The following is a 15,583-nucleotide window of genomic DNA, read 5'->3' as shown; positions in this document are numbered from 1 at the left end:
CCCGAATCCCGAGATCAGACCCCGCACACGCACGCGCACACCCGAATCCCGAGGTCATTCTTGCTCAGTCCTTGCTTTTGCCCTCACATCCTGCTGAGCGCCTTGCCTGCCCCACTTCAAACTGCCTCCTTGCCCTGCCCGTCTGCTGCCGGAGCCCCACTCTGCCGTCCCTTTCCCGACCATGACGGTGACTTTCTCGGCGTTCTCCACGCTGGCCTCTTCTGTCAGTGTGGCACGGAGACGCTCACTTCGTCCCTTTGTGTCAGCGTTCTATGACTGGGTAACAAACTGCCATGAATTCGGCGGCTTAACCCCTGAAATTCCATTTCCCGAGTGACTCCCCAGCATTTGAGTGACCAGGGTCCAGGCGCAGGTCTGCTGGGCTGGCTCTTCAGGGTCCCCAGGCTGAGATCCAGGCTAGGGCCATGTCCCTATCAGCAGGGAGGTCACTGCTTGGCGTAACTCACTTCCTTCTGGTTGTAGGACTGAGACCCTCAGCACTGAAGGCCACCCACCGTTCTCTGGGCGGAAGCCCGTAGCTTCCACATGTGACAGTCAGTTCTTTCAAGCCAACCGAGGAAAGCTCTCTGCTCCTCTGCAGGGCTCCGACTCCTGGGCCATCTTTCAGAGGGCTCCCTTGCTTATGTCAGGCCCCCCAACAAGACAATATTCCTCCTGCATGGCCCGAGCCCTTCATTATATGTCCAAATCCCTTACCTTTGCCGTGTGACACAAGTTTGTGGAGAGAGGGTGGGCCTACCTGCTCCCATTCACAGTCCTTCCCTCAAGACGCTCAGCAGGAAGTGGGTGAGCATCCAGGGTGGAGCCCGGGAAGCCGGTGTGGATGGCACACTGTTGTCTCCCCACAGCTCAGAGGCTGAAACACTGACCCCCCTGCAACGGGGCCTTTGGGAGCTAATCAGGGCCCAGTCAGGACAGCAGGAGCCCAGGGAGGGACTGGTGCCTTTACAGGAGGTCAGAAGAGGCCACAGCGCTCTCTGCAGATGAGGATGCAAGGGAAAGGTGCCATGTGCAACCCAGGGAGACAGCTCCCTCAGACAGCAGACCCAGGCGCACCAGGATCTTGGATTCCGCAGCTTCCGGAAGGGTGGGATAGCAGCGATGTTTAAACCACCCAGTTTGAGACCAGCCCGAGGGGGCTGAGGCAGGAACCACTTAGAATCCTGTCCAACACATTTCCCATCCTGCACTGTCTTTACCTATTTTCTTTTAAATACTGTTCGCATTTCCTGCATTTTTCACACTATCTCTGTGTTAGCAGGCTCCTGCAAGCAGTTCTCTAAGACCAGGTCCTTCTGCTTCAGATCCATCACTGGCTTCTCGCTGTGCTCCTAAGAGATGCCAAACTCCTCCTGGCCTCAATCTCCTGCCTGACCCGGCCCCGTCCGGCCTCCCTCTCCTGCCCCTTTCCTTCGGAGAGCTGTGGTACCTCTCCATGTCTTGATTCTGCTTCTTTGCCCACTGTTCCTTCCCCTGACCAGAATGTAAGCCCAAGGAAAGCAGACCCCCTTCCTGTCCTTCTAGCCATTACCTGGCATGTAAATTGTGTCAGCCTCAAAGACATAGCTCAGCACAGGTGTGAAGCAGTGGAAACATGCTAATGGCCAAAAGGGCTTGCTGAGATCGCCTACATCATGTGGCCCATGTAAGTACGGTTGGCCTAATACAATTAGATAAATGGAGTCTCTTTCACTTGAGGGACAAATCCTATCATCCATGAAGCAAAGCGCTACAATCCTCAACAGGGACAGAATCTCAAATAACGACACAAAAGAGAATGAGTGTTACTGGGCCCTTGGTCAGAGCAATCCACTGTGAAAGCTCACTAACCTGCTGATGTTTTTATCCCACCACACAGAGGAGACAACCATTACCATCACCACCACAAATGATCCACAACGTACTGAGCAGCTCCAGACGCCGGTGAGTTCCTGTTACTGGAGTCATCCACAGGCAGGGTGTCCCGGGAAAGGTCAGCACCCACAGGAGAAGGCTGAGGAACGTGAGGCTGGGCAGGGCTGTCAGGGCAGCAACCTGTGGAGCCACAGGCCACGCGTGCTTTGCGGATTTTATCTGAAGGCATACTATTTGTAAATGGAGTCCACTATCTTTAGACAGGGGTATGCTCTTGATTTCCCAAAGTTTCTGTCACTCCTACTATTTAGAAATGACACATACACTTATTTATAGTAGCTGCTGGCCCAAGAGAAGCACATAGATTTCTACACATGGACTCTCCAAGATCTCTTCTGCCACCTGAACAGCAAGGTCAACGTAGTAAGTAGAGAAAGTTGTTATTATGGAGGGATATGAACTTTATGCTAAAAATAATCAACAAGGTGTTGTGCACATTCTATCTCTATCTTTTAAACCTTGACATTCTAACCCATGAAGTCGAATTCTTATTCCTAAAGCTTGTGGCTCACTTTGAGGATTTTATCTGTTATCAAAATATTAACTTAACCTTTTCCACTAAGAAACTCAATACACTCATATATATATGAGTGGAGATATATATATATATCTATATATGTAGATATAGATATAGATTTATGAGTGACTATATATATATACATATATATGACAAGGGAGGTATATATATATATATATATATATATATATATATATATATATTTATCCCAAAAGAAAATTAAAGAATCTCTTTTTTTTTTATTTTGTACTTTTTTTTCTATTTGAAAGAGTAAAAGACAGATAACATAGTAATAGGGGGATCTACCAAATTACAGACACAGTGGTAGGACACTATCAATGGTTGTTATTTTACCTATTGGTATCTTCAAGATAGTTTCTCAGGATAACAAATAGACATATAATAGTGAGTTACAGACAAAAATGGTAGGAAATTATCAATGGTTGTTGTGCTGTACTTTGGTTTCTTCAAAATGGTTTCTAGAGAAAATAAATAGAGCTATACATGAGTGATCAATTAAATAATCATTGACTATTCTCAATGGCTGTTGTTGGAAACACAGTAATAAACATACATCTATTTATGAAATAGCATAGGAACAATACAAACATGACAGAGTTATGGACAGACTGGTAGGAAATTATCAATGGCTGCTGTAATACATGTTGGTATCTTCAAAGTGGTTTCTCAGGAAAACAGAGATAGTCAAGAAAGATCTAACAAGTAGTTACAGCCTAAAGGTTATGAAGAATAGTGGACTACTTCCTTATCAGTGACTCCTTTCACTGAGGTGTGACAGCTGGAAGGAAGGCCAGGATTGAAAAGAAGGACTGAGAGACTAGCACCAGTGTCCAGCAATAGGCTGTTTACTTTTTCCTCTATGGTCGTGATTACCCAGGGCTCCTCCTTAGCGAATGGTCTGGCCAGAGGGAGAAGGCAGAGTATGCCCTGGGCCCCTTCATTCCTGTTGGACCAGCTGGTACGAGGGGTCTGAGCTCTGAGGCCTTCACTTCAGAGGGCAGACTGACCCCTAGTGGTCACCTTTACAGTCTGGGCATGGCCCAGGGGGCTTCTTAGGGCAGTCCCTCTTGAGGTGGCCTGGCTTTTGACAGCAGTAGCAGATGAATGTAGTCGTCGAGTTCTTCTTGGGGCCCCAAGAATCAGACTTAGGGTCTGTTTCTCTTAGTGCTGCAGCAAAGGCAGCTGTTTTTTCTCGGTCTCTTTGTTTTCTCTCCTTGGCTGCCACCTCATCACAGCTATAACATACTGAGGAGGCAATTCTTACTAACAACTCAAGTGAGCTATCTGTGGCAAAAGCCATTTTTTGTATCTTTTTCCTACTATCTGGGGCTGGCTGAGTAATAAGCTTCTCTTTAGGAATAGTTTGTCCCTCTACTGAACTGGAATCCAGGGAAGTATGCTTTATCAATGCCTCTTGTCTAAGAAAGCAGAGGGGTGTTCTCTCCAGCCTCCCAGTGCATTGAGATCCCGCAACCACTTAGTGTCCTCTCCCCAGCCGTCAACACAGGCGGCAGGAACATGTGGATGAAGTCCTCGGCCCGCTAGTCAGTCTCAGCACCATCAGGTGTGAAGTGTCCCAGGCAGGTAACCTAGACACATACCTTCTCCATGAAGGTGGTTCTTTAGAATCTGAATATTGGGAATCCATTAAGTCTCAGTGCAGACCTCTCTGGAGCTCCACTCACTCCTCCACCACAGCCTGTACATTTAGGGGAAGAATGGTTCCCAGGGGGTCTCCCCAGGTATTGCACAAGGTCCTCCTGTTTTCCAGCTGCCAAATGGCTCTTGCATCCCCAGTCAGCTCAACCTCTGAGTCATTGGGCATCATTACTCTCATGTACTCTGAGTCCTTGTTCAGCAGCTGCTCCTCCGCTGACTCCGGACCTTTCTAGTTCTTAAGGGCAGGGCCAAGAGGTACCTGCCATGTGGCATGTTTTCCCAGGGGTTTCTCCATGTCGGGATGGTTCACATACATCTCTAGGTGGGCCTTCACAGCCAGCGTGGGGTGGGTCGATTGTGTCGGTGCTTCTCTATGGTACGGTAGTTCTTGACCATGTGCTGGCAGCCGGCCCAAGGTCCGGCGGTGTCTCCGAGCTGCTTCCCGGGCGCATGCTCCCTGCCTCCCTGGAGCCTGTGTGTGCGGCTGGGAGCCAGACCTAAGAAGGGCCAGCATGCCCCAGCCACACAGGGCCTTCCAAAGAATCTCTTTTTGTTTCTGGTTGAAAATAAATATGATTCAGGTGATCCAGACTGGACATGAGAAGGAAGATATAAAGAGTAAGTATCCTTCATCAAGTAAATATTAGATTCAGGCTCAGGTTTTTTTTAAATTTTATATCACTGGGTTATAACTACACTTGATTTCATCAATGTACAATTTTAAGCCATCATGGTTGAGGGACTGTGTGTCCTACCATCCATTTTTACCATTGAGAAGCTTAATTAGTATCCGAGAAAGAGCAGACCACCATCGTCTCAGTCCAGTGACAAGCAGCAGTGGGCAGAGGAGCGCTGATAACTTGCATGAGAAGCAGGGCTACTGTCCTCCAGGCTCCTCCCCCGGGACACGGGGCTGGCAGGGGCAGTCGTGCCAGTGGTCCACAATGGCCCCTTTCTCAGTTGTGTATAATTTCTCCAAAACTATAACTTAACCTTGATGATAATGCAAGGGACATTTTTCAAAATGACATTTTTGAGTAATTTCTTGATTTATGGAATGAAATTACTGAGGAGAATATTTTTTAAATTGAGAATACAGGTAAAAAAAATTCTTTGCAAAGTTTTCATTTAAGGTAGTTGTATTTAATTAAAATATCAGGCACCTCCTATTAATTTTCTGAGGGAGGCATCCCATCATGAGACTCTATTTTTTTATTTTAAAGAGAATTTTTAAAATAACAAACTAACAACAATATAGACAAAAAACAAAACAAAGCAGAAACAATAAAAATGATACAGGATTTCAAAACAAAATGATAAGAATTAACAGTGGTTGTTATTCACATCTTGTTCTCTTCAATGAAGTTGCTCAGATTACCAGATGTGAGAATGCAAAGCTGATCAAACCAATAAAGAGAGTAAAAAATAATTCAAAAATACAGATCTTCACTAAATAAGATAGTAGGAATTCACCAATGGTTGTTATATTGCATATTGTTGTCTTCAAATGAGGTTGTTCAGATTACCAGATGTAATCATGTAAAATTCATCAAAACAATTAAGCATTAATTGTTCCTTTCAATAAATCATTAGACAACAGTAGTACAATTATCCCAGCTATCCTTCCATATACATATATATGTATATATTTTTCCTTCCTTCAAGATTCTATTTTTAAAGACCATATTCAAGGACAAAATTTATACTAAGACTTTATTCTGAATATACTCAATTTGGACTATGTAAATGTGAATATTACAAATATTAAGAATTTTAAAATTAGCAATGGTTCTGCTCATGAGTTTATTTTTACAGATATTTTTATGTTTTCTAAAAATATTAAAAGGCACTAGTTAGAATTACTATACAGCCATGGCCTTTGTAGCTAAAAAAAGTTTGCCTTTTGAATTTGCAATCTTTTAGTTTTCCTAAGACAAAATATTTAATGTGAATTAATATTAAAATATAATCTCAGATATTCATGAATAATTTTTTGTTTCATAGGACATGCTTGAGTTGCTAGGGATGTAATTTCACACATTAATAATAATCGTTTTGTGAACTCTTAATATCATGGACTTACAGAAAAGCACAATTACTTGCCTAATGTCTGGCTGTTTTTAGAGATGCTCAGAGATTAGGAGACTTAAAAGTGTGCACAGCAACCACACAGATACATATCTCCAAGCCATTAACACCGTCACCATGGTCATTGTTTTCTCTGGTCCAAACTGCATTTACACGTGTATTTACGTACTGTTTGCACTTGTAGTCATTGTTCTGTTGAAAAAGAAAAAACTCTCTTTTAGTTCTTTCCTTCACAACATTCGAAGCCCTGCATAAGAAGATGAAGGCACAGGCCATTACTAGGGCTCTCCCTCTCCGATGTGCTTCTCTGAACTGCGTTATCTAAGCGAGACCGTCAGATCTCCTGGTTAACCAAGAGCTTTTCTAGGCCTCGGCGGGAGGATGTAACAATGTGTGCAGGCGCTGGCAGGCTCATTACTCTGGAAGAGCTCGTGACAAGCAGAAGTCTGAGCCTCAGCAAAGGGTGAAGAGACGAGGGGACAGGGCTGGTCCCGGACAAGCCTGCATTAAGTGAGCGCAGGCTCTGCCAGCGCGGGGGTGGTGCATGAGCGGCCCTGATCCTGCTACTTCTCAGCGATTCTGCCCTGGAAAGTCCCTTTGACTTTCCTCAGCCCTGTTCTTCCTCCATAAACAGCCCACAGTGTGGTGAGAGTCAGATGAGACGACGTGACCAGCGGCTGTCTCCTCAGAGACCCCGAGAAGACCTCACGTGTCAACAGTGAAAACTTCAAGTCGGAGCACATCCGTGGAGTGTTCTCTCCACTGTAGCCAGCACTGGGATATCTGGACATACGATCAAGGATAAGCAGTTCCCCAAGTTCCACCTTTGTTTAGCTTTGTTTCTATTTGACAAATAGTCGTCGTACAATATTTGCGGGGCACAGTGTTCGGTTTCCATGCATGTGAGGATTGTGCGGGAATCAAGGGATTCATTGTGTGTGTTTGTGTACCTATCGCTACATCCATTTATCATTCCTTTGTGGCAAAGATGTCAAAATCCTTCCTTCCAGCTCTTTTGAAATTAATATTTGTTGTTAATATCAATGTTTGTTAAGCAAAGTTACCGTTCCTGTGGAACAGAACTCCAGCACTTAGTTTACTTTAGTCGGACTGTGACTTGTTTCTCCCCCAACCCCAGCCCCGTGACTGCTCTGCTGCTTCCCCGAGATCAGCCCCAAAGCTCCATGTGTGTAAAAGGGCGACAACAACACCGGACAGTGTTACATATCCTCATCCGGGCACCTGCCGGAAAAGGGAGACCGTGGGCAGAGACAAAAAGCAGCCGGTGATTCCGAGGGTGAGAACCAAGTTTCTGTGCACGCTGGCTTTGCTTTTACGGGGCTGCGGGGCCACTCGAGCACAGCCAGGGCAGGACTGGGGAATGAATCCCAGCTCCAGAGGGGTGGAAAGGCTGGCATGAGGGAAAGAGAGCCACCTCCTGTCCTCCTCAGGCAGAGCCTGGCCAAGGGCAGGAAGCACTGGCAGGAGGAGCCGAGTCAGAAGGGAGCCAGGGGCCACCCGAGAATGCATCGCTTGCAGAAGAGGCAGGTGCAGAGCCACTAGGCTGTCATCCCCAGTGGTCGAGAACACCTCAGAGAGAGACGAGGAAATGTTGCCTGGTCAGGCTAGCAGCAGTGCGAAACTTTCAGAGCTCCAGATGACAACAACCACCCCATAGGGGCACACGTGCCATAGGTTCGCCACTACCGGACTGGAGGTTTATCACATAGAAGCGGCAGCGCCACGAAACACGTTTAGAAAGCTTGGCCGCGGGGTGGGGACCGTCATGTCAGCTTGGTGGGAAGCTCTGAGGCCACTTGGGGTGGCCAGCAGGTGCCCACAGCAGGTGCAGAGCCAGGGCCAGAGGCTCCTTGCTGCCTGCAGTGATGCCCGGGCAGAGGGGTGGGGGGGTCCTGCAGGTGGCCAGGCCAAGTGCCCAGACCAGCATGTGCAAAGGGCCAGGTGAGGGAGGAGAGCTCAGCAGGGCGAGGGAGGACCCTCGCTGAGACACAGAGAACATCAAAGACCAAGGCACAGACTTTGTAAATGAAGCTCCGTAGAGAATCACTGTACTAGTCCTGTCTTCACTGGACAAATACAAAATACCCAACCCAGTCATCCTCACCTCCCTAAAGGGACCAAGCCCTTCCCTCAGGCCTCAGCTTCAGAGGGCATCGCCTGGGTGAGAGTTCAGGCCGGCACATCCTCTCTTTGCTTAGAAGGAAGCGTGCATTCAGCTACTGCTCACAGCACGAACAGCCCCTCACCCAAGCCAGGCCACTGTGATAACGGGGCAGAGCCGCTCTGTGTCCCAGGGGAGACTTGACGGGAAGCGCAGCCTCCCCGCCAGCCCTGCTGAGAGTCACCGACACCTCCCGGACCACCAGTCCTCCACCCTGGCCAGCCCGCTTTGTCTCCGTCCCTTCTGCTGCTCATGTCCTCTGACCCAGGAACTTCGCCGTGCATCAGCTCTGGAATTGGAGCTCTGCGACCAGGGATCTTCCCGAGTGTTGCCACCTGCTTCCACCTGCACCAAGGGGGGATTGGCAGCGGGAGGTGCTGCTCGGTAAGTGGGAACAGAATAGACTGAATGATAGACGAGAATGGGGCAGCTTGCGGACAGCTTTGCTACACCAACTTCTTAGAGTGACACATGGTAAGCTGAAGTTACAAGCTGGGACACAGAGACACTCAGCATGCACAATTCACCAGCGCAGGCTGATCCCACACTCGCGCTTGCAAGAATTCCTAACAGTCAGTCTCCCTGCCCTGGGTCTCTGTGTCCCGCAGCGCCGCGGCCCCAGGCCCACTTCCAAAGTGCGTGCTGCGTTCTGACCCCACGGATGAGTGAGGCTGTGAGCACTGCTCCAGTTTCATGCGCACCTTTATCAGGTGTGCCGCGGCCCATCATGCCTGTGGGCTCCTTCATGAGCAAGGGACCAGGGCATTTCCACCACTAGCGCACACTTGCAAAAGGGACCGTAAAACAGGCTAAACGCTCCTCTCTGCTTTGTGCCAGGAGCGCGGGTCCGCATTCCTGAGGAGCGTGCGGTCTCTGTTTGAACAGGGCCTGTAATGACACAAATGCTTGTTCACTCAGCAAAAGGCCAGTGCGGTGCAGGCATCCTCCTCCAAGTCTGACTGTAAGGAGAGTTTCCAGAAGGTGGTCCACACGCCACAGCCGGACCCCACAAAGACAAGCATGGTTTTGTCTGGAAATCTCTATTCTAAAATAATGTATCACCGATACTCAAAGAGCAGGTGCTTTTCATCAAAACCCAGGTGCCAGCTTCCACTGAGAAACCCAGCAGCAGGGGCAGGAGGGGCAGGACTTCTGCAGGGCAGCAGCTTGCTGGAGCCAAGCCGAGCTGCCTGCTCACTAGGACAGCACGTCTGGTCCCGCACCTCTCCGCCGGCGGCCTGGACGCTGCCCTCACCTGGCCCTCCCCAAAACGCTCCTCCTGCACCTTCTTTTCTTCTGCTCAGCTCTGGAGCCCTCGCCTCAGTGCTAGGCCATCTGCCGACACTGTCTCCCTTGGTGAGCTCATCCAAGGTCTGGGCTGTCCTCTGCCTGTTAGAGACTCCCGAGTTAAGGTCCTGCACAGATTTCCCCAAACCTGTGTGCAGAACGGGCCACTTCCCACCTCTGCCCCTGCTGCGCTGGTCTGAACAGCCGCCATCCCTGCCTGAGGTCAGGCTCCAACCTCCCAAGCGGAGGTTCTCCTCTCACGTTTGCCATTTGTTGATCTGTGGTGCACATTCCAGCCAGCACGAGCCTTTCAACCCGAGCGGCAGACCTTGCCAACCCTCTGCTCAAAGTCATGGCTGTTTGCTCATCTGACTGAAGGAAGAGCCTTCAAGGAACCCAGAGTGAAAGGTTCTCCGACATCACGTGACGAGGCGCCCCCATCTCTCCAGACACACCTGTGTTCCCTCACTCACCCTGATGTTTCTGAACACAGAGTGGAGGGAGCTCCTACTCAAGGCCTCGCTCTCCTTTCTCCTGGAAGCTCATCTTCCCAGCGTCTGCGCTGCTGCTCCTTCCCCTCCTTCCAGTCCCTGCGCACCTCAGCAGGGTCTTCTCCATCATTGCTAAAGAAAGAGGAAACCTCCCGCGCCCCAGTGGCTGCTCCTAATCCCTTTCACCTGGGCGCTTTCTTTACTTCAAAGCACTTCATCACCTCGTTCACTCAGAGTTCACTCATTGTTTTGCCTTCTTCAGAGGATATGTTTGCTTCAAAAGGAGACGATTTAAGTTACTACAGCAGATACAGTAAGTAACATAAGATAAGAGCACCAAATTCTATCCAGTGGGAAGGATAATTCTGATCTGGTTCATGGTTATGTAACCCTGGAAGTCAGACTGGGAAAAAGTTGCCTGAAGTATACGAAAAGAAAAGGATGAGGGAACATGCGGGACCCTAGGTCACAGGAAAACCGAAAGAGCCCGGTACCAAGGATGATGAGTGAAACTACGCTCGCAGGCTTCAATTTTGAAGCCACACCTTTGTCATTTCCTGGCCTCTGGTAGGTAGAGGAGTTCCACATGGCTCCGATTCCCTGAATGAACATGTCCTTCTGAAGGTCTGAGGGTCTTTTCTTTGGCACCCATGCTTTGAAATGTCATGACTGTGGCTGTAAATTGCTTTGTTGAGCTGCTTCTTCGGAGAATGCCGGTAACTTTAGGTCTTGTCTCCTGTGCTTTTTAACCAGAACTTGAAAACCTTCCCTTTACTGCTACTTCCTAAAACACTCGGCATCACAACTGCCTTTCAGAGTTCTGCGCTCCGCCCCTGGCCGCCTCAGTTCTCCTGCTGTCCACAGCATTCTCTCTCTGGTCTGCTCCGCTGTTTGCTTCTCAAGCTCGGCCCCTTCCTGCTGCCGTCTCCTCTTCTGCGATCTGCATTCGGCCTCTTGGCCTGTGTCTCTGCCTGAGAATCCCCTTCTCAGTTACTGCTGCGGAGCACAGACCAGAACAATCGAGATCCCTGCGCTCCATCTCCTTCTTTCCTGGGACTCTTCCTTGCAGGCCTGATTTTGAAATGCTTGGGAGAATCTAATTTCCTACATTTATAGTTTCTTAGTTTTGGAGGAAGGTAATTTAAGGGTTCAGCAGAGATTGGCTGTTTGCATTTTAATAAGTTTGTCCACCAGGCATTTAAAGGGTATGTTACAAATTATATAAGTGTAGAAATACACTTTACAAAGTTTAAAGAAGTTGAACTAGGTTTATAAATTGAGTAAATTTTAGAAAAACTCAATTCGTTAAACTTATGAGTTAAGGGAATCAAGTGATTATACCTTTATAAAAGATATCCAGATTTATGAATCATGCTTAAAGGTAAAGAAAAGTGACACTTTATCATTCATGTTCATTCCATTTATGGAAGTTAGATATTTAAACACAAATAAATGGAAATAGTTCTTCACAAAAGACAAATCATCCTCCAACTAAAAACCTAGTAGATTGGAATAAATTACAAATCGCACAACTGCGCCGCACCCTAGAAGTGGAGAAACCGTGGAAGCAACGCTTTTCGCTTCTGGCTGAAAACCATGGAGTGGCGCCAAGTGTGTCTGTGTCCCGCAGAGATGTGAGAGATGTCGACCCTGGTGCAGCCGGCATTAGCCTGTCGTGTCCTTGCAAGATACAAAAGCCTGGAAATGAAGGTGCTAAAGAAACTTCTCTGGAAAATCCGGTAGTATTTCGTGCTGCCCCTAGACCCCCACTGGCTGGGGAGGGTGAAGGAAGGTCCCCTCACCTCACGTCAACCCACTGACATGGCCGGGGGCGGCCAGCGGGCCTGGCTCAGCCAGTGTGCAGGGAGAGAGGAGGCTGCTCTCCCAGCAATGGCCTCAGGAAATGTTTTCTGGAAACCGGGTGCGGGTAGGGAACTGCCAGGAAACGGCCGAAGTGCTCTTCTTGGAGGGTTGGACTGGGGCTTCCTACAGGAGGACCTATGGGGACTGAGCGCTGGGAGCCCTGGCGACTGAGCGCTGGGAGCCCCGGCGAGAATGCTGGAGGCCTTGGAGGAGGGCACAGACTCAGTCTGGAAAAGCATCTTTCTTGTCAAAGGAACGGGATGTGGTTAGACACCCTTCGGCTTTATTCCGCAGCACTCTGGAAGTAGCACAACCGCGGTCTGAAACAAGTCTTACAGCAGAAAGAAGTCAGATGCTCCTGGCCTCTGCTGTTAGTGTCTGTCAGAGACGGTGCTCCACATTGTTCTGTGGCCCACGCCGCTGCTGAGCCAGAAAGGCATGCAGCGGTGCTAGGACTCACTGAGCTTGGCTTGCCGTCTCCTACTATTGCCGACACAGCTGTGTAACAAGCACAAGGTTTTCGTGTCTCTCCCTTTCTTCTCCACTTTCTCCAAGCACCCTGCTCTTGTGTCATGGCCACTTGAACTGGGCCTAAGTCCACAGACTTCTCCAAAATCTGACCACTTTATCAGGAAGTGATTCCTTCATAAAGTAGACCCATAGGCCAGGCAATAGCTGCAGTTATTTTCTAAAGACAGGAAATTCAACACGGCTACAGCTTAGTATCTTTATCTCACTCTACCTACAATATGAGTATTTTCCCTCTAACTTCGTTATTATTACACTTTCCTGGTAAACTCGAGAAAGCGTCTGCTTGTTCATTAACGCTCTCCACTGTCTACCGGTGCCAAGAAGAAATAACTATTAGCTCCAGAGCAGCAGGGCATGTCTGGTTTTGTTCTTTCCCTTTCTTCAGCAGGATCACCAAGAACACAGGCTGAAACCTGGGAGAAAACCTGCCAGCCCCAGGGTGGCTGGCTGTAGCTGCCACAGAGAAGGTGTTTGCTTTAAGCTTCTCATTAACTCTAACTCTTGTACTTCCACAGAATCTTGTTTTACCTAAAAGTTCTGTACCTTTCATTTCTCTCTTGCATTTGACCAATATTTTTCTTGTCCTCCATTAAAACAATCTGTCTTGCTGTCCTTTTTTCCATTAGTTTTATGAATAATCTGACAGGTTGAAAATTTACCAGCCACTGGCTAGAGAATGCTAAATCTATGATTTTTTTCATACTAACAATGCTTTTGAGAATATTAGTATTGCTCTCATAGGAAATAAATGTGACATTATATGTATTATAATTTCATTGTTTTATTAACTTGCTCTCATGTTTAGTATGAAAAAGGATACTTGCTTCTAGAAGTTTCTACTAATGAAAACTGGAAATAAGAAAATCAAATAACATTCATATAAGATAAAGGTTGTCATTTTTTTGAGCACATACCACAGAATCAAAATGTTACAGACAGCACAGTTTCTAATATTTCCTTCTAGCCAAATGCTGGCGAATTCAGACACTCTGTAGAAAGCCACTGTATAAATATCTGTATCTATGGCTGTTTGCATAATATTCCACTATAAGGTTAATTTCTACTCTTCAGTAACAGATTTCTTTCTCCAGCAGATGATTGACGTTTCAGGCAAACAAAAATAAGAACATAGAAAGGTGTGGATGCAAACTTACTTTGCAGCTGTTGGGTGTATTTTCTTGGACTTGAGCCATGGGCAGCAAGGAGTTGTTGAGGTCGCTTTCAAATATTCTTGCTATTGCACCAGGTTTATTTCCATCCTGAATCTTACATCTCTAAGCACAGACACTGTTGCACTAGAAGTCTACACCTTCCCACTTGTCTCCTTCTAATCTTAAGTCACTTTTAATGCTGGGGAGAGCAGTGTTAGCCTGAAGAATGAAGAAACAAATGCACGCTTGGTTGGAGGGAGCAAGTTAAGCATTTACTTAAGGAATGCTCAGGGAAATAACTTAGCTTCTGAAATAAACACACCTGGAGGGCTGGAGACCATGTGAACATGGTGCTGCTCCTTGCACTTTGCCCTAGCTTTCCTGATGATTTTTTTTTTTTAAGCTGGAATAGTTTTTGGAGAAGCCCTTCTATTTAGGGAGGCCTGGGAGTCTGTGAGGCCAGTGTTAACTCAGCAGCATGAAAGGACCCTAGGAGAACCAGAACATGACAGAAATCCTGCCAGCAAGGCGAGGAGTGTGGGATGTCAAGGAATAGCAAAAAGAGGCTCTCGGGCAGGAAAGGACGAGTTTCAAGTGGCCACTGGATAGCAGCGCACAGCCAGAAGCAGGGAACTACAAGAAAAAGCCAAGCACTATGCCCGAGATGCGGCCAGGGTAAGACTGGAACACAGAGTTGGCTCAGAAAGCCCGGCATCCAAATAGTGCTGGCCTCACACAGGCAGCAGGGAACGGGTCAGAGCTCTGGGAGCCGTGTGACAGCCACCAACTCAGCAGTAGGGAGGGTGGCATTGGTTTCAGGAAGGCTCTGCATATTTCCACCCCTGGTGAAAAACACGTAAGAGAAGGTCGTCTTGGTGGTGACTGAGGTCACCGTACACTGCAGTCCAGGCTGAATTCAGACAATGGAAGGCACAGGGTAGAGAAATGGGGCGACCAAGACAGCCTCGGGGGTGGCGACACCGCACGCGCCTCAGGACACCACTGGCCAGCAGCCTAGGAATTCAGCGCTCAGAGTGCAGCTCCCAGGCAGGGAGGACAGTGAGTTTCACGTACTTCTGAAATGGACAACTGATCTATTCCACAACCACGTGGAATCTGTAAATTGTTTTACAATGATAAAAAAACAGTAGATATAGTAAACCCTCACTTAAAATGTGGGTGAGAAGATACACTGCGTCGGAGAATTTGCCTTAGCTCATATCCCTCACCCACACGGAGCCGTCAAGAGTCCATAAACGTGCAAATTTCCTTGCAAAGTAAACGGAGCTGAGTTTGCCAGAATGAACCTTAGTCTTCAAAGCCATAGGGCCGCTGCAGAAGCGCTCAGAGGCCCCGCGAGCCCGTGGAAGGAGGCCTCGTGTTTCCGATTGCAGCTCCCTCGGACGCCCCCTGCTGGCGGAACAGGGCAGGCCGCGGCTGCAAAGCAGGAATTTGGTGTGCGGAAACCGGGCCGATGTAGAAATATGTTTAACGCATGTCATTTAAAAAGGAAATGATGCAATTGTTCACGTTCTTACTTTACAAAATGCACAGACTAATTTCAAGCTTTTATTGAAAGGAAATGTTTTATGCATTTCATGCTTTTCTGGAAAACGTTGTAAATTTTTCTAAGTAAAAGGACTGTACTTAAAAGTTATTCCTCCAAAATGCCAAGAAAAAAATTTTCAATGAAAAAGTTCTACAAAAACAATGTTATGAACACTTTACTCCTGCATAGAAGGGAGTGCATATGAAAAAAGTTTAAATGTCGCTTTGGGTTACAGTTACTAAACTCCTATAGACCCTAAACATACTTTTAACCTGCAAAGTGTTTACCACATTGTTTACATGTCAAGCA

The 15,583-nt window shown here is 47.6% G+C and overlaps 1 protein-coding gene across 3 annotated transcripts in view; it reads right to left on the bottom strand.

The window, feature by feature from the left end:
* Positions 1-15,583, bottom strand: part of Oxr1 (oxidation resistance 1) — a 269,080-nt gene that overhangs the window by 122,950 nt on the left and 130,547 nt on the right. The window contains exon 1 of one of the 3 annotated variants that reach the window (XM_005381961.2): positions 13,729-13,907. The exons of the other annotated variants lie outside the window; for them this stretch is intronic. The gene's annotated coding sequence lies outside the window, so the exon portion shown is untranslated. Of the gene's footprint in view, positions 1-13,728; positions 13,908-15,583 lie in introns of those variants that run through there. 3 annotated transcript variants of the gene reach the window in all.

Source organism: Chinchilla lanigera, unplaced genomic scaffold, assembly GCF_000276665.1.
Source record: "Chinchilla lanigera isolate Chin_1 unplaced genomic scaffold, ChiLan1.0 scaffold00016, whole genome shotgun sequence".
Taxonomy (NCBI): Eukaryota; Metazoa; Chordata; class Mammalia; order Rodentia; family Chinchillidae; genus Chinchilla; species Chinchilla lanigera.
Note: the sequence above shows the minus strand (reverse complement) of the source record. Positions and strands in the feature narration are given on the sequence as shown.